Source organism: Rutidosis leptorrhynchoides, chromosome 10, assembly GCF_046630445.1.
Source record: "Rutidosis leptorrhynchoides isolate AG116_Rl617_1_P2 chromosome 10, CSIRO_AGI_Rlap_v1, whole genome shotgun sequence".
NCBI lineage: Eukaryota > Viridiplantae > Streptophyta > Magnoliopsida > Asterales > Asteraceae > Rutidosis > Rutidosis leptorrhynchoides.
The window spans coordinates 30,162,895-30,184,572 of NC_092342.1; positions in this window are offsets into that span (position 1 = coordinate 30,162,895).

Here is a 21,678-nt window from a genome sequence, read left to right on the forward strand (position 1 = left end):
TGAATTAAACACACTTCAAGCACACGACTACAAAGTTACTGGTATTGAAACACACTAATAACGACGACGAGGATGACTACGAGCATCCGATTTAGTGGACGAACTTTCAGAACATGAGCTCGATGCTGCCGATGTTTCAGAAACGAAGGACCGGTCGATAGGTAACGTGGTTATCGGACGTCGTCCCACCAGACCTTCAACCGCACCAATACTAGTAAATAGACGGTTCAAAAATGCTCCGTACGGAAGATGAGGTCTTGTTTCTGCATAACGAAGTTGATTCATTCGGGAAACGACCAAATGAGCAATATTTACTTGGATGTTGTAAGTTATGCACCAGTGAAGACATGCTTCGGTCATTGACAATCGAGTGACGTTTGGTTATCGGTGGTACATGTTACTCCTAATAAGTGCATTTCTTATAGCAATATTTCCCGGACGAAGGTATTCGTCAAGGATGCCTGAACGTTCTATGGTTCTGAATGGAACCGTAATACGACACACAAGTATGGCCATGTCATATTTTGGAATATCCGGAGGAAGAGCTTCGAGGTCTTCACTGGGAAAATATATATTTTTACCTTCAAATGGTACGCTCAATAGCATACCAAATTGTTCAAGAGTATACTCGTGTTGCCTGTCATAGATTTGAAACCTCACCAATTGTTCATTAGTGAATTCAAAGTTGGAATAGAATTGATGCACGAGAGCAGAAAAAAAAAACTTATCAAGCAAAAGGAAAGGAAGCCAACCCATTCTTCTGAATTCACGATCGATCTCTGGAAAATCTTGTAGTCTGACTTGTCGACGTTCACTAATAGGTCTATTATTTGTTGGTTGATATATAGTGTGATTGTAGAGATAGAGATAGAGAGACTTGAATTGGTGGATATGGATGAAAAGAGTGTGTATGGCTACTCTTTAAGTAGATCCACAAAGTTTTCCCGGACGACCTAATGTCGTCCGAAAATATATGATCCAATTATTGTACCGAAAATATATGATCCAATTATTGTACCGGAAATAAAGTGTGATTGTAACGTTGTTATGTAACGGTGTATTGTAACAGTGTTATGCATGTGTCGGTGTATTGTAACAGTGTATTGTTGATTATGTAATTTATTAAGACCTTATTAAAATTTTCATACTATTACAAATTTATTGAAATTAAGAATACAACAATGACACAATTATGCAGAGCATCTCTGCTCAACACAACTTTATGCAGAGCATCTCTGCTCAACAATTTATTGAAATTAAGAATACAACAATGACACAATTTAAGCATTCAAAGTTGGTCATGAATGTGGTGGTGGTGGATTAGATGATGGAAGGCTGGCGTCAATATCAACCATGAAGATGCATTGAAATAGTAGAAACTGAAATACTAGAAACTGAAATTAATTATGAAACTACAAACTAATACTGAAACTGGAATACTAGAAACTGAAATACTAGTTGAAAATGAAATACGACACAAATGCTACAAAAGTACAAATTAACATCAGTTTCAACATTTTTGCTTGACGTTTTGTGGTTTTGAGTGAACGTTCTAGATCTTTTTTGGACCTTAAGAATTCTGGTATCACCTCAAGCGCCCTCTCAGACCAGAGCGGATCAATCCAAATTTGTCACTTTCTACAAAGTGTAGACATTAAGGTGCCGAACCTACCACCACAACCATAATATCGTCGACCGTACTGGTACTCATCAGTCAAGCAAGTTTTGATAACCATCTTTGAACCACAAGATCGACAAAATTTCACAGGCAAAGTTTCCACTGGACCATAATGGTAATTATCAGCCATATTGTTGCTATCATCTAGTGTTGTGATTGGTGGGGTAGTTATATAGAAGTATTTTCCCGCACAAAAAGCCATCTTCTGTTTTCCCGCCAAAAATTTCCCACCAAATGTTTCCCGCCAAAGATTTGACGTCAGATGTGACGAGGATGATGACGATGACGATGATGACGATGATGATGATGACGATGATGATGACGATGGTGACGATGATGATGACGATGATAATAACGGATTAATTTAACGATGACGAGGATTATGATGACAATGACGATGAAGACGATGATGATGATGAGGATGACGACGATGACGATGATGATAATTAGGGTTTAATTAGGATTTAATTTATATAATTTATATGTAATTAAAAAAATATTTAAGTTTTTAAAAGTAATTTATAATTAATTATACAAGTAATTAAAAGTAATTTTAAAAGTAAGTAAAAGTAATTTTTATAGTTATTAAAAATAAATTTTAAGTAAGTTTATAATTTAAATGTAATTAAAAATAATCTTTAAGAATTTAAAATTTATTTTTAAGTAATTTTAATTAATTACTTAAGTAATTATATAGATTTGTTTAATAAATAAAAATAAATTAAAAATGTTAAAATATTTAAAATATTCATGCAAAAGTGGCGGTGCAATTTTTGGGTTTCCCTCCACCAGCTTCCCAGACGACATGTCGTCTAGAAAAAAAATTTGGCCAAAAAGTTGCTGGGCAGCCTGTCGAGCTTATCACAAAAAAAAAAAAAAAAAAAAAAACTCCCATATACTCCGGCGATTTTGAGGTAAATCCAACCAAATCCTTCATAATCCAACCTAATCTTACTCCTATAACACTAACTAAGGTATGTTCTTCATTTATTTTTGTTAAATCCGATTTTTTTTTTTGCTTATTTTTGTTAAATCCGAATTTTTATGCTTTAATTTGAGTTATTGCTATTAAATTCGAATTTTGTGTGTATGTTTTGAAGATTTTTGTGTGTGATTATGTTTATGCTCATGAAGAACATGCTTTGAGTTATTGCTATTAATTAAATCCGAATTTTGCTTATGTATGTTGATTATGTTTGTTATGTAGGTTGAAAATTAATATTTTTTAATTAATATAAACTGAAAATTAAGTTATGTTTTGTTATGTATTTTTTTAATTAGAAAATTAAGTATTTATTTAGTTAGTAAATTGATGGGTTTGATGATGAAAGTTGTATGTTTAGTTTGTATAAGTATAAGTATAAGTGTAAATGTTATTGTTTATGTTTATGTTTATGTTTATGCTTATTGTTTTATGAACATTGTTAGGTTTAGTGGTTAATTTCAGAATAGTTGTACCTTAGGTTCGAAATTAATCAATCCTATAGAATACCCATCCAAGGTTAATTTATTAGAAATTAACTTTGGAAGGTCCCCTTTTTAGGGCTGCTTTCTGTGTATTTTGTCTCTTTTAGGATGTGGATGCGTATAACTTATTTACTAGTTACAAAAATTTTGGTAAACATTTTCCCTTTACTCCTACAAATATGCGTTTAATACGATATATTTGGGGAGTTTAGGGGAAACGCTGTCGAATTTTCGCTAACTATTAAATTAGTTGTGCGTATCCATATTTGAGACAAAACATTCAGAGAGTGGGTTAGGTTGCCTTCCATAGTTGGACCACCCGACTTTGATTATACATATATTATGTGTTTTTAATTTTAAAGTTTTTTGCTGTTTTAAACTTAATTTAATTAGGGAATATCTATGACGATTGATAAGAGGTGGACTACTATAAGACATACATTTAATCCTGACTTTATTAAAGGTCTTAATGCATTTATTGAGAGGTGTAACAACAATTTGGATTCGCACGGTAAGTGTAGTTGCCCATGTAAACATTGTGGTAATACGGTTATTCTTAAACCTAAACATATAAAAGCCCATATAACTAGAAATGGGTTTGAACCCTCTTATACCATATGGCGGCATCACGGTGAACTACCACAACCACCCGAAGTACACAACACAACGAACCCTCTAAGAAATTTCTTGCACGATATTCAGTTAGAGGAAGTTCCTAATTTTGAGGATGAATGTCTGAATGATGATGAGACTATGAATGACACGACCGCAACTACTCTTGATGATTTAATTGACTCCACCCAAACTGAGCTATATCCCGGTAGCAAGTTGTCCTCATTAGAGTTTTTAGCCAAGTTAACACACATTAAGGTCTTGAACAAATGGACGAATACTTCATTCGACCAATTGTTAGAATTACTCATATAATCACATCCCCCAAATAACACGATTCCGAAATTATTTTATGAAACTAAGAAGTGGATGAGAAAGATCGATTTAGGGTATCAAGCGATACATGCTTGTAAGAATGATTGTTGTTTGTTTTATAAAGAATACCAGGATTTGGAAAACTATCCAATATGTAAAGAGAGTAGATAGAAAGATGAACGCACAACGGGGAAAAAAGTTCCTAATAAAGTTTTGCGCTATTTTCCAATAACTCCAAGACTAAAACGTTTGTACAGTTCCAGATACACTGCAAAGGATATGACTTGGCATGCTACTGGGCGGTGTAATGAAGAGGGTAAGATGCATCATCTGGTAGATGGTCGAGCTTGGAAAGAAATTGACAAAAGATATCCAGATTTTGCACGTGAACCCAGAAACGTTCGACTAGGGTTGGCTGCTATGGTTTCAATCCATTCAGCAACATGAATAATCCTTACAGCATGTGGCCAGTCATATTGACAACGTACAATACGCCGCCGTGGATATGTATGAAAGAAAGTTCTCTCATGTTGACTCTGTTAATTCCTGGTCCTAAATCACCTGGAAAATATATTGATGTTTACTTGAGGCCTTTAGTTGATGAACTGAAGATTTTATGGTCCGAAGGGGTTGTTACACATGACTCAGTTACAAACACGTATTTTCAAATGAAAGCAATGCTTATTTGGACCATAAACGATTATCCTGCCCGTAGTAGTTTGTCCGGTTGGAGTGGCCAAGGCTATAAAGCATGCCCTACATGTAACGAGGACACTCCTGCTATGCGTGTGAAAAACAAAATTGTTTTTGTTAGTCACAGACCGAACCTTGAATCGAATCACCCATACAGAGAAAGCTTAGAATTCAATGGTAAGGTTGATCATACTTCTAAACCTAGAAAGTTCAAAGTAGCTGATATCGAAAACCAACTTACAGATTTGTTGCCAGTTGGTAATCCCGGTAAAAATCATACAAATGTTGGTGAAACAAGAAAACGTCCCCCTAATTGTCATCACAACTGGACTAAAATTTCTATTTTTCGGGAACTTGAGTATTGGAAATATCTTCCACTGCAACACAACTTGGATGTCATGCATATTGAAAAGAATGTGTTGGAGGCTATTTTAGGTACCTTATTAATGAATGACAAGTCCAAAGACACTCACAATGCGCGACTTGACTTGGAAAAATTGGGTATTCGAAAATATTTGTGGCTCAAACCTAAAACCAATGGTAAAAAAGATGGGCAATTCTTCAAACCTCTTCCCAAATACTCTTTAAAACCAGAAGACAGGGTAAGTTTTTGTAAATTCATTAAAGAAGTAAAACTTCCAGATGGGTTTGGATCAAACTTCAGGCATAAAGTGAACAAGGATAATACCAACATTACGAACATGAAATCTCACGATTGCCATATCATGATGCAACGATTATTACCGGTCGGAGTTAACGCATTTTTGGACGAAACCATTTCTACACCAATAATGCAGCTATGCGCATTCTTTAAGCAAATTTGTGCTCGAGAGTTAATGGTGGCAGACATGTTGAAAGCTCAAAAATAATTGATTAAACTGTTATGTACTCTCGAGTTAATTTACCCTCCCGCTTTTTTTGACATAATGATTCATTTGGTCATGAATTTACCGGAAAAGGCTATATATGGAGGGCCTGTTTACATGAGGTGGATGTATCCAATTGAGAGATACATGAAAAAACTAAAAAATTATGTTAGAAATAAAGCTAAGCCTGAAGGTTGTATAGCTGAGGGGTACGTTGCCGATGAAGCATTAACTGCATGTTCAATGTCTCTTGAAGGTATACATACGAGATTTAATCGTCCTGACAGATATGCGGATGGGCCAATTAGGTCATGTGATTTTCGTGTGTTCAACTCGTTATGTAAATTTATCAGTAAAGGTGTGTTCAAATCTCTGGTCCGGGATGTTCAGGATAAACTTCACTGGCATATACTCGACAATTGTTCTGACATCGAAGAATACAAAATGTAAGTCATTATACTAAAATATGAATTTATAATGACTTAACTGTGTAAACGTTGATCATACTAACAATTCTCTTTGAACATTTACAGTCGGTTTAAAGCAGAGAACCCCAATATGGACATGAAAACAAATTTTCCTAGTTAGTTCACCAACCAGGTAAACTCATTGTATGTATATATATATATATATATATATATATATATATATATATATATATATATATATATATATATATATATATATATATATATATATATATATAATTTACATTTGATAACTATTTTTTAATAGATACGTGAACTACGGTCAGTTGACGGATCGAAGTATAGCGATGAATTGATCTGTCTATCTTAAGGACCGGTGGGTACCTCAAACCATTACAGTGCCTGCAATGTGAATGGTGTCAGGTTTGAGGTTAGCAATCGAGATGATCGACGCACAACACAAAATAATGGAATTGCAAAACTCGCAGATGCCGGTGCTCGTGTCTCTAAGTATTATGGTCGGTTGGAAGATATTGTTGAGTTGCATTATGGTGGTGCATTTAGTGTTGTGTTATTCAGATGCCGGTGGTTCAATACTGAGAACACCCGGAATCGTAAACGTACAGTTAAAGTGAATAACATAACTAGTATTGACACGAAATATGAGTGGTACGAAGATGATCAACACATTTTTGCAACAAAAGCTCAACAAGTCTTTTACATCGACGATCCTTCACAAACCTCTAGCAGCTGGAAGGTCGTTCATGAGGTACATCATCGAAAACTCTGGGTTAGGGACATTATCGAAGACACCATACGGGATGTTGTACACAAAACCAATTCATCCGATCTTAGCCTTGATGCTGATTTAGATAATATGACTTATATAAGTATGAGTGTACCCGGAGAATCAATACCAATTCAGTTTAATCCACCAACACATGAAGTTAATCCACCAACACATGAAGTTAATGATGATGATGAAGTTGATGATGATGATGATGATGATGATGACATTTGTAATGATGATGTGGTGGCTGACGATGAGCTAAATCTCCAAATTCCTCTAAATGAAGCTTACTCTAGCGATGATGATGATTATTGATGTGTAATTCTTGTCATTTATCAAAAAACGCTTGTTGTTGTAATCAAATGTTTAATATTTTTATGAATGTTATTTCTATGAATGTCTTTTTAAATTTTTCGCATGAAATATATGTATATGTATACACACACAAACACACACACACACACACACACACACACACACACACACACATATATATATATATATATATATATATATATATATATATATATATATATATATATATATATATATATATATATATATATATATATATATATATATATATATATATATATATATAAGGGTAGGATCAAGAGGGAAGTAACCAATCGGGGGGAAGCGGGGGGAAGCAAAAAGTTTTTTTTTCTTTTCGTTTTTTGAAAAAACTTTGTTCACCAACATTATAGATGAGATGAAAATATGAACATTTAGTAGAGACACTTTGTGATAAATGTTTTTATTTTGGCGGGAAAATGCTCGAAGAAGTAATATATAACAATTATCGTGTTTTTCGAGCGTATTTTGAGGTTTTAGCTATTGGGGTTTAGATATTAGGGTTTATAGGGTTTAGATATTAGGGTTTTGAAATTTAGGGTTTAGGGTTTAGATTTAGGATTTAGATTGAGTTTTTAACACGAACGGTTTAGAGCTTAGGGTTTAGGGTTTAGGGTTTAGGGTTTGGTGTTTTGGGTTTATGGAATAAACCCAAAACACCAAACCCTAAACCCTAAACCCTAAACTCTAAATCGGGCTAAATTTTACTTCACAAAACATAAAAAAAAAATGTTCATATTCTTCACGAACAATATTATCTTGAATGTTATTTTTGTCGATCGTTTTTCCGCCTAAATAATAACATTCATCACGAAGTGTCTCTTCTAAATGTTCATATTTTCGTGTGATCTTGATGCCGGAAAAAAAAATTCAAAAAAAACGAATTTTTTTTTGCTTCCCCCCGCTTCCCCCCGATTGGTTACTTCCCCATTGATCCTGCCCCTGTATATATATATATATATATATATATATATATATATATATATATATATATATATATATATATATATATATATAGTCGTTAAAAAAAACTATAGTTTAATGTGTGTATATATATATATATGTGTGTGTGTGTGTGTATATATATATACATATATATACATATATATATATATATGTATAAATGTATATGTATATATCATTGTTCTATTCACTTTATTTGTATTTATGCAGATGAATTTATTTGCTCTCATTTTCCTAATGATCGGTGCTGGGGCCGGTGGCCAAGATGACGATCCCCAACCTAATGCAAGGGGTGAACGGGGAAAAACAAAAAACATAGGTTTACGAAAATTGAGAGATGCTCACGGACTACTCGACATTAACTTTGATTTTACGTGGAGAACTGTTAATCTGATAGGCCCTAATAGTTCAATGTTTGTTAATTTGATAGCTAGTGTTGTTAGGTCCCCAAAGTTCCCGAAACATTACGCGTGTTGGGCGGATGTGCCAAGTTCTTCAAAAGAATTAGTTTGGATTAATATCCGCGTAAGTTTAACTAATTAGTACTTATACATATACATATACATACATATATACACGTATATATATATACACGTATATATATACATATATATATACATATACGTGTATATATATACGTGTATATATATACGTGTATATATATACGTGTATATATATATATGTATATATATATGTATATATGTATATATATGTATATATATGCGTTTCTTATATACAATCTTCTAATATATCTATTATTATTTTTCGTAGAATTTCTTTAAAATTGAAACTTGGCTACAATCAAAGAGAGAACAACAAGTCCGAGCTGCTATTAACAAGACATCGGGGGATAGATGGAAAAATACAAAAAGTGAACAACAAGGTTATTACAAAGACCTTGTAAACGAATTTCCTAATGATATGAATTTTATTCGTTCCCACCCACCACCGGACATTGAAGCCGAACTCTGGAATCCTTTTGTTGACTTGATGCTTAACGAAGAATACCAAAAGTGTTATGAGCAAAATGCAAAAAACCGGGAAGAGACGAGACCGATATCATGGATGAAGTTTTGGGTGAGCGAACCGGATACCAACGCGGAGTAGGGCCAAAGTTACCAAAGTTGGCAAGTAATTCCGCATCTTCATCTTCTACCGGTCGGAGCCACCAACCACCAATGGAACCATACTACACGGCAAGTCAAATTGAACAAATCTTCCGTTTTAATAATCTTCAAGTCCCTCCCGATATTCAACCAAATTTTGGGTATCCTACCGGTACTTCCAATTCCAATACTCCGCGCTCGAGCCGTAACAATGATGATGATTTGTATGACGATCCATTTGCCTGTTTGTAATTTGTTTGGTGTGTTTGAAGATAAGTATGCTTTTGTTGGGTGTTTTTCCGGTTGTTGCAAGACAATTATGTTAAGTTTAGTTGATTTGTAAACAATATTGTAGTTTTTCTGGATTTTAAAATGTATGGATAATTATTGTCGAGTTTGGATATTTTTTTAATGTTATTGTGGTATTTTGTGAAAGTATAATCTTATTTATGTAGCAGTTTGGATATTTGAAATGTGCCGTATCGAATACGGCTGGAAACAGCAGAAACGAATTGGTCCCAAAACAGCAGGGGGCTTTCCGGACGACTAGTCGTTCAGGAAGAGTTGTCCGGGTTTTTTTTCCCTTTTTCTGTTATTAATAAATAATTAATAATAAATAATTAGTATTATTTTAATATTATTTCTTTTTGGACGATATGTCGTCCCCAAGTGTCGTCCGAAAAAAGCGTCCACGAAGGCAAGTGTTGAAAGTCAATGTGGGCCCCAGCTTCCGTCCGAAAAAAAAGATGCCGTCCGAAAAAACATTCCGGGACGACGCATTCCGGACGATGTGTCGTCCGGGAAGACTTTCTGGGACGAAAAATCATCCCCAAGAGTCGTCCGGGACGAGCTTTTTTCCTGTAGTGTACATCGTATCCATCAAAAGCTGAGAAATTAGCTGTATTATTTGAAGGACTAACTAATATTTTTGTATGTCCATGCTTATAATAATAATAATAATAATAATAATAATAATAATAATAATAATAATAATAATAATAATAATAATAATAATAATAATAATAATAATAAAAATAATAATAATAATAAAATAATAATAATAATAATAATAATAATTATTATTATTATTATCATTATTATTATTATTATTATTATTATTATTTTATTATTATTATTAATATTATTATTAATATTATTATTATTATTAATATTATTATTATTATTATTTTATTATTATTATATTATTATTATTATTATTATTACTATTTTATTATTATTATTTTATTATTATTATTATTATTATTATTATTATTATTATGATTATTTTATTATTATTATTATTATTTTTACTATTATTATTATGATTATTATTTTTACTATTATTATTATGATTATTTTATTATTATTATTATTATTTTTTTTATTATTATTACTATTATTATTATTATTATTATTATTATTATTATTATTATTATTATTATTATTATTATTATTATTATTATTATTATTATTATTATTATTATTATTATTATTATTATTGTATATTTTGCTGCTATGAATTAGATGCATGTTAACAAAAAAGTGAGATGATATTAATGATTTCCATGACTTACAAACGCTTTTGCATCTGATTAGATCTTTTGATAAAATGTATGAAAATTGATCTTTGTATTGAATAATAAGAATTTGATACAGATTGTATTGATTGATTACATTTTTGCTAAGTGTTATACATATATAAGATAACAGCTAATTTTTTACTTTGGAACCACCTTTATGGAAAAGGTAACCTGCAGCATTTATATCCGTTTGGTTGTCTTGACTTGCTGGCATTCTGACTTTTAACATCTTGTGATAACTGATGTGTGCGAGGTGTACTAGGAAATAGTATTATTTTTACAACGAAATACTATTAAATACAATACAATTTTACACAAGATATTTATTTATTTATAGAATGGATATACCTAAACCTTGCTACAACACTTATAGGCAGTGTACCTAATCGTACAGTAGTGTAGTTTTTAGTAAGTCCGGTTCGTTCCACAGGGAGCTAGCCAAGTTTAACGCTATATTTTAAAAACTATATTTGTATAAAATATATATAATTATATATAGTAATATTATTATAAAAGGGGGTTTTTACCGTTTAATGACCGGTTTGTCGATTTTAAATAAAGCGTAAAGATAAATGACGATAAAATAAATGACAGAATTTAAATTGCGATAAAGTAAATTGCAGTAATTAAAATGACAATAAATAAAGGTACGATGAAATATGAAATAAAAGTATTATGCTTATTTAAACTTCCGTAATCATGATGTTTGACGTGTTGATTTTAATTTATTACCCGGGTTAATTGTCCTTTGTCCTGGATTATTTGATACCTATTTGGTTTTTGTCCATAATAGTCCATCGGTCATAATTATAAAATGCTCGTCAAATTAACCTTATTCCCGAAGTCAAATATTCCAACTAATTAGGGATTCGAATTGTAACAAGGTTTTAATACTTTGTTAATAATTACACCAGGTTATCGACTGCGCGTAATCCAAGGTTTTAATACTTTGTTAACAATTACACCAATTACCCTTGTATGTAATCCACCCCTATTTTAATTAGTCCATGATGCGTTAATTTATTCACTTGGCCACAATGAATAATAAATTACCCAACTCAATTGATTAATTAAATGATTGTTAAAGATGTCGTATAAACGTCACTAAATAGGACATGCATAATCATTTAATAATTATTAGATTAATTAATTTGAAGATAGGTTCGACAGGCTCCAAAGAATTGTCATTCGATTAGACAATACCCCCATCTATTAATGGTCCATGGTCCAATGTCCACAAGTGTCGGTCTTTTGTCCATACCCTAATTATGGTACAAAGTTTAATAACCCAATCTTAATTTTTAGTCTACCATCACGATTACTTTGGCTCAAATAAGCATAATAATAACTTAGTTACGAGACATTAATTTAAAAAGGAAGAACATAGCTTACAGTGGTGATTAATCGCGTAGCGTTGCACGGACAGAGTTCCGACTTAAAACCCGTAAAACATTTCTTACAATAACCCAATTATTATTAAACTTAAATTAAAATTAAAATTATAAATATAAATATATATTACATATCAGAGAAGAAAGAAGTAATATGGTGTACCTAAAACTCTCGAGCAAACTGCCTTTTTATAGGATGTTGGCCTGCTACAGTAACTCATGCGGTCGCATGAGATTTTAGTGCAAATCTCATGCACTCGCATGGGCTCATGCACTCGCATGAGTTTTATGCCTATTTCCCATGCGATCGCATGGCCGTCAGATCCAGCTCACATATTTTTTGTTTGCTAGTTTGTCGACGTTATTTAATATAATATATAATATATAAATAATTTTTATAACTATTTAAATATTATATTATATTCTTGTGCATAGTTGACTTGTAATTTTAGCTCCGTTGCGTCGCGCGTTGATAGTTGGCTCAGATCCCGGTTCCGGTTTTTCGAACGTCCTTGTGTACTATTTAATATCTTGTACTTTGCGTTTTACGGCTTGTACTCTTATCATTTTTGGACGTTTCTCATCAATAAATTGAACCACTTGAATTATATCTTGTACATTTGAGCTTTTTGGTCATTTGCGTCTTCAAATCGTCGTTTTCTTCTTTTGTCTTCGCACTTATTTATTTAAACGAATATTACATAAAAATAGAATAATTGCAACTAAAAGCTTTACATACTGGAAGGATATTGTGCCTAAATATATGTTCATTTGGAGCACTATCAATAACCTTTAAAAGGAAAGGATGAGAACATTTTTCTCTGATCCTAAGTCAACATTCCCAAAGTGGTATTGTGCAGGTATGAGTTTTGTTACTCTTTAACATTCCCCCTCAAGTTGTTTAGTGGGGTTTTCAATATTCAACTTGCCAAGAACTTCACTGAATAATCTCCTGTTGACTGACTTGGTGAGTATATTAGCTAGTTGGTCTTCTAGATCTGATAGATGGGAGAGAAATGATCTCATCCTCTAGTTTTTCTCTGATAAAATGTCGATCGATTTCAACATGTTTGGTTCGGTCATGTTGAACGGGGTTTTCTGAAATAGCAATTACTCCTTCATTGTCACACAAGTTTTGAATAGCTTCTTGAGGTGGAAAACTTAGTAGCTTCTTGATCCATAAGGCTTCGACTACTCCTTTGGCTATTCCTCTGAATTCTAATTCGGCACTTGAAAGGGAGACAACCTTTTGTTTCTTACTTCTCCATGCAACTAAATTACCCCGACCAGTGTGAGGAACCCGGATGTAGATTTTCTATCCCCTTTTTCTCCAGCCCAGCTTGCATCTGTATATATTTGAGTCTTTAGGTGTCCATGTCTTTTAAAAACAATTCCATGATCAGCTATTTTCTTAAATATCTGATGATTCTAATTACAGCTTCCATATGGTGAACCTGTGGTTGATGCATTAATTGACTCACAACTCCAACTGCGTGTGCTATGTCAGGTCGAGTGTGAGCAAGATAGATGAGTTTTCCCATCATCCTTTTGTATTGCCCTTTATCAGCAAGATCAGCTTCATCTTCCATATATAGCTTCTGGTTTGGAATCATTGGAGTATCAGCTAGTTTGCAATCAATCATACCTGTTTCTGCAAGAAAATCAAGGACATACTTCTTTTGACAGATAAATATTCCCTGTTGGGATCGTAATATCTCAATCCCCAAAAAATATTTAAGTCTACCCAAGTCTTTCATTTCAAATTCTTTAAATAGGTTCATTTTTAAGTTAGAAATTTCCTCTTTATCATTTCATGTTATTATCATATCATCAACATAAATGATTAAGCATGTAATTTAGTTTCCTTTTTCGTTTAAAAAAGAGAGTATGATCAGAGTTACTTTGTTTGAAATCAAATTTTCTCATAAATACAGTAAATCTCCTAAACCAAGCTCGTGGGGATTGTTTTAATCCATATAAAGATTTCTTAAGTCGACAAGCTTCCCCATTTTTGAAGTTTTAGGAGAATCCTGGAGGAGCTTCCATATGGACTTCTTCTTTTAATTCACCATGTAGAAAGACATTCTTCACATCTAATTGGTGAAGTGGCCAGTCTTCATTTGTAGCGACATAAAAGAGAACTCTGATGGTATCAGTCTTTGCAACTGGAGAAAAGGTCTCGGAATAATCTATCCCATAGGTTTGAGTGTATCCTTTGGCAACAAGACGTGCTTTATATCTTTCAATCGTGCCATCTGGTTTTCGTTTAATTGTAAACACCCATCGACATCCTACAGGTTTCTTTTCTTGAGGAATAACACATTTTTTCCATGTGTCATTTTTCTTAAGTGCTCTTATCTCTTCTTCCATAGCTTTTCTCCATTTTTTTGACTTTACAGCTTGATCAATAGTAGCTGGAATCTCTTCGGAATATAAAGCAAAATTAAATTTTTATGCTTCACTTGATAGATTTCATTGGGCAACATTCGCAATTGGGTATCTGGATCTTTGAGCTTCTTTTTTTGGAGAGTATCTTTTTGGTGGTACTCCTCTGTTGACTCTTTGTGGTAGTACATATCTATCTGTGGTTTCAACGTAGGTTGGGCTTTTTTGTTCTCCTTGTTCATTACTTGAGGAGGATTCATTTGGTTCAATGTTTGGTGTCTCAGGACTAGGATTTAGTGATTCGGGATCAAGATTTGGTGATTCGGAATCAAGATTTGGTGATTCAGGATCAAGATTTGGTGTTGATATTTGGATATTATCAGAGTTGGGTATTGGTGTTTGATGTAGAGACCCGTCTTAATCCATCCGGACGAAGTCCATATCGATTACAAACGATTCACAATAGTTTGTTACATCGCGAGGTACTTGACCTCTATATGATACATTTTACAAACATTGCATTCGTTTTAAAAGACAAACTTTCTTTTCATCGAAAGTTGACAGCATGCATACCATTTCATAATATATCCAACTATAATTGACTTAATAATAATCTTGATGAACTCAACGACTCGAATGCAACGTCTTTTGAAATATGTCATGAATGACTCAAAGTAATATCTTTAAAATGAGCAAATGCACAGCGGAAGATTTCTTTCATACCTGAGAATAAACATGCTTTAAAGTGTCAACCAAAAGGTTGGTGAGTTCATTAATTTATCATAAATAATCATTTCATAATTTTAATAGATCACAAGATTTCATATTTCCATTTCTCATACACATACGTCCCATGCATAGAGACAAAAATATCATTCATATGGATTGAACACCTGGTAACTGACATTAACAAGATGCATATAAGAATATCCCCATCATTCCGGGATCCTCCTTCGGACATGATATAAATTTCGAAGTACTAAAGCATTCGGTACTTTGGATGGGGCTTGTTGGGCCTGATAGATCTATCTTTAGGATTCGCGTCAATTAGGGTGACTGTTCCCTAATTCTTAGATTACCAGACTAAAAAGGGGCATATTCGGTTTAATAATCCAATCATAGAATGTAGTTTTAAGTACTTGTGTCTATTTTGTCAAACATTTATAAAAGCAGCGCATGTATTCTCAGTCCCAAAAATATATATTGCAAAAGCATTTAAAAAGGGAGCAAATGAAACTCACCTAATGTATTTTGTAGTAAAAATACATATGACTATATTGAACAATGCAGGGTTGGCCTCGGATTCACGAACCTATATATAATTATGTATATTAACACATGTAATGGTAATCGAACAAATCTATATATATTTAGTTATGTATTAAGATTAATATTTATATATAACTTTATTAATACTTATAATATACTATATTGCTTATTTGATATATGATTTAATTACCGTTATATCAATGTAAATAATATTATATTAGTTAAACCATAATATTGTGTAATATTAGTATTCATAAATATATTTTTATAATAATATCTTCTGTTCGCAAAAATAATAATTATAATAATACTAAGTTAAAGATAATAACAATAATGATAGTAATAATAATAAAAATGTTACTTTTCAATGAGGATTATTTTAATAAAGAAAATGATAGTTTTTTTTATAACAAAATAATAATTTTAGTAGGAACGACACTTTTAATAATAATAGTAGTTTTTAATAAAAAGATAAGTTTAATAATAATTATAATGAAAATAATAATTTTTGATAATAATATTTAACACTTAATAATAATAATAATAATAATAATAATAATAATAATAATAATAATAATAATAATAATAATAATAATAATAATAATAATAATAATAATAATAGAAATGAAGGTGTATACCCTTTAAAAGACTACCTAAAAAGAATTTCTCAAGACGAGACTCGAACCCGTGATCTCTCGCTCCCCCATTATCACCCTTAACCATCAATCCGATACTATTTTCTTGAATTAACCTGCTCCTAAATCACACTTAAACTGATTTACTTTCATTTCAGACCAACAGCAAATAAATCGGCCCAACAGACAATTCCTCAAGCCCAACATCAGTTTCTATTATAATTAAAAAAATTTGTAGTGGCCTGGGTTCGAACTCAGGACTTCTCGTTCCCCACCAACACCCTAAACCATTCTACCATTCGTGGTTTTCTGAGATCATACGAAATTTAATTTACTTAACCCTTCTATTGTCTGTTTCCATTTCTTCTCCTTATTTACAAAACTCAGAACTATTCCTCAACATCAAAAATCATCATCTTATTAAACTACTTATCATCATGGATATTCATCTCCCATCATTATATTATCGCTGCTCATCATCATAACATAATACACAACCATTATTATCATCATAATATTCGTGATCCTCACAATCACTCTTCGTAATTCATCATCATCTTTATCAATCATTTCGTCATTGTAGCAGCAGAACGATCACAGCAATATCATCGACATCATTTGACATCATAACCCACCATCATTTTTTTTTTGTTTCGAATGGTGGTCATCATCTTCACCGTACTCCAACATCATCATAGTCATCACATCATCTTCTTTAACATCATTATACCGCGGTTAACAACATCACGATATCATCATCATCGTTATCACAATATTATGTTATCTAAATTTTTCCTTTTATCATCATTATCATAGTTGCCTTTCATCATCATGATGTCACGTTATCATCATCATATCATCACGAATTATCACGTTTGATAACAACCGTTTATCATCTTCTACGCTTGCAATAAGAATCGAAACATGGAATGAAAGAAGAAAAAGAAAATATATATATATATATATATATATATATATATATATATATATATATATATATATATATATATATATATATATATATATATATATATATATATATATATATATAATAACATGATCGTCGCTAGCTGCAGTCGAAAAAAAAAATATATCAAAACAAAAGTGCAGAAGCTCGACGGTGATGGTGATCATTCATGATATGAGCAGAAAATAAAAGCAAGTGGGTGTTGTACGAAAAATGATTTTAGCAGCAACTCAAAATGGGTTTGTGTTTTGGTGATCATAAAAAAAAATGGGTGACGGTGGTCATGATGAAAGGTGGTTATCATGGTGACTGTGGTGGATGGTAGTTCTCCGGTGGTTGTGGGTGGTGGTGGAGCTCGATGATTGTACATGGTGATGGTTGTAGGAGGTGGTGCAAGGTGGTGGTGTACTACGGTGGTGGTGGAGGTAACGGAGGTTGTAGGGTTTATGGTGATCGATGGTGGTGGAAGTGGTGGGTGAAGGGAGGTTGAAGATATGGGTGAAGTGGGTTTGTCCTCTGCATCTCTATAACTCTATATGTACATATAATCATAGTAGTAATATAAATGGATAATAATAATAATTAATATTAATAATAATAAGTTATATAATAATACTTCAATCATGGAATGAAACACAACTTGGTCGATGAATTCAAACTCACGGGCTAACTTACTGTTAGTCTAGTCAAAAGTTTATTTACAGCTGTTATTTCGTACTACATTGTTAATTGGTAGCGGGTAAAAGTCTCCCCAAAAATCCCAAAATTTTACATTAATCATCTTTATTTATTTCAGTCATTTTAGTATAAAATTTGGTCATTAACTATTAAATAAAATTACATTAATTATTCACTCCCAACCCCCAAGTAAAAAAATATAAAAATAAAAATTTTTAAAATTTTAACAAATAGTTCCTAACTATATTTTTAATAAGCCTAAAATTTATAGAACTTATTTTTGAATCACTGTTTATTTTAAAATAATATAAGTTCCTTTTTAATTCGTTTACTATCAATTGAATGACAAATGAGCGTTTCCGTCGTTTACTAAATAACTTCGAAATTACTTATATATATATATATATATATATATATATATATATATATATATATATATATATATATATATATATATATATATATATATATATATATATATATATATATAGCATACCTTATATATTCACTTTTATAATAAATTTTAATATATCTTATATTAATTTACATATTTATTTATAACAAATTGTATATTGCATATAATAGTTTATTAATATTCTTATGCATAATTATTTATATTTACTTATTTATATATATTTATTTATTTATAATTAACGATTCGTGAATCGTCGGAAATGGTCAAAGGTCAATTTAATATATGAAACAGTTCAAACTTTTTGAGGCTTCACATTAGAGACTTTGCTTATCATGTCGAAATCATATAAAGATTAAGCTTAAATTTGGTCGAAAATCTCCGAGTCATCACAGTACCTACCCGTTAAAGAAATTTCATCCCGAAATTTGAGTGTGGTTGTCATGGTTAACAATAAGAATGTCTTCATGACGAATATGAGTTGATAAAATAAAATTTTATTACCACAGAGTAATGTGGATAATATGATTCGATTACTCAAAGCGGGTGAGTGAGGTTATCACAAAAGAGTGAAATGAGAAAGATAAGTTTCATCATAACTTTTGACTAGTCATGGTTGAATTCCGGAATTCAAGGGATTTAAAGTAAATCTTCGAAATCTAAAAGATTTGCTTCTTCGGCGAATAAGAAAATTATGATTCTCTAATTAAATGCGGAGATCTGCCTTAATTTCTCTATCAATTATTTCACTATAAATTAACTTCTTCCGTTCCATTATTTTTTATCATTCCTATACTCAATTCCTAAATTCAAAAGATTATGAAATTGCTTAATCCAGTTCTAATCCTTGATATTTTCCTAATTATTATTTCTGTCATTCTTCTTTTCAATTTTCCACCAGAAGAATCTGTTTACTTCTATTATTACCTTGGGATGATGCTATTCTTAATTATACCTTGTCTTTATATTACTATTCGTATTAATATCCACGGTTTTCAATCTCCGTGTTACTATGGGGCTTTATATTTTTTCTTATATTTCGGTGTTCCTGCTTCTGTCTTCTATAATTATTGTCATCCATAGTTAATGCGCTCTCTTATCTGCTGCGATTTATACCCCCTTTCTATTTCGAAGCTTCATGCTTTTGTTTACTTTTCGCAAGTAACAGTCCAGAATTCATAGGTATGGAGTTTCGAATAAACATAATGTTCTAAATAAGGAAGAATGTATTAGCACAACTTGATTTGTCAAATTACCAGAATCACTGAGAATAGAACTATCAAGAATATATTTTCTTGATATGTTTATAAGTTAAGCAGAATGAAAGAGTTATGTAACATGGCACATGATGATGTTATGATATGTGAATCATCACGTTCCATTGGAAACTCAGCATGACTTACTGTAATATAATCACGTTGATCATGTGTCATTATATTATACTAACTCATGCATCAGTTCCCAACATTACTTCAATAACATTCATATTTTAAGCTCGAAAGTTTACAGAATATAGAAACTAACAGTTTCTATATGATGTAATACTGATAGTACGAAGAGATTAATGATTTCAGATAAGAATAGTTATAAAAATATCTCCAGAAATATGGAGGATATTTATAATGAAAGATACGATAATATCTCGGAATATCTAAGATCGGAGGATGATAGAAACTATTGTCTGCAAGGGTTTAGAGTAAGGAGCAAGATATTCACTAAAGACTTTAGCAGACATTGAATCATTTGGATTCTTTGAAGTAAAACTTATTCTTTGTGATTTGTCCACGGCTTTCTTCATAGTTTCGCATAATCTGCTTTTCGGTACTAAATTTTCTATTGAATGTTTCCAATATAATGATACACAGGAAGCACGAGGAGGTATATAATTTCGGACGAGAATATTTATGAAAATATCCTCAGAAATATCGAAGATATTGATGATGATATTTTGGAAATTTCTAAGTTCGATGATTGATGGCGAAAGATTTTCTGCAAGATTTTAACATGACTTCGGAGCAAGATATTCTCTAATGATTTCAACGGATCCAGAATTACCTGGATTCTTTGAATATAGGGTATGGTTCTTGTATTTGTCCTTGGTCCCCTACATGGTTAGCTCAATCCGTTTTTCAGTTCCAACTTTTCTGAGCTTTTCCAACATACTATTCTTTATTATTAAACTTCCAATGATTAAGGTCGTTTATGGTTGTCTATAGTTTCTGCTGCTTCATTCAGCTTTTTCAACATTCAGAGTATTGGTTTGTAGACTGAGTGCTTTTCAGAATTTCAGAATGAAAGATCATAATTCTAAGAGATAAATGTTATACATATAACTGTTGACGTAGATATGATGTGAGTTTTCAAAATACTGGTTGCCGATTCTCGGTAGTTGATATGGCTAATATTGTTACAGGGTATAGATGAATACACAATGGGGTTTCAATGAATATAATGATTTTTCAGAAAATCCAAATTCGTTGAAGTTGCTGGTAAGTTTACTGCTAATGTGGTGGAATATAAACGGTTCTTCGGTAACAATGACGAAAGGCAGACTTATATATCAAAGTTATAATAAGTTTAATCCGAATGAAAATCAAAGTTGATTTGCTGAAGCTGTGACAAAATTGGCTATTTTAGAAAGGAATTGTAAAGTTATTTTTGGTAATAGTAACGCCAAAGGAGCTAGCATATATACGTGTTAAATGTTTACTCAGGTTCCGAAAGTTTTTCAGGTGCATAATTATATGCATCGATCTTTTCTTCCGTAGATGAAGTGCGGTTGATTTATCTTCTCGATTGAGGTGTTTTCAAGAATCATGAAAGATTTGAACGCAGATTGTAATCGTCAAGATAAAAATGAAGCTTAGGATGAAATCAAGTGCCAAACTTGAAGAAACATTTAGTTTCATATGTTATAATCAATATTTTAATTCATTTTAATTGTCCAATAATATTATACCACAGTCGATAGTCCACAGTTAGCAATTCAATAATTCATATATAGTTTAATATATAATATTCGAATTAATTAATACGTAACGTGACCCGTATTCGTCGCAGACTCGATCACAACTCAAAGTATATATATT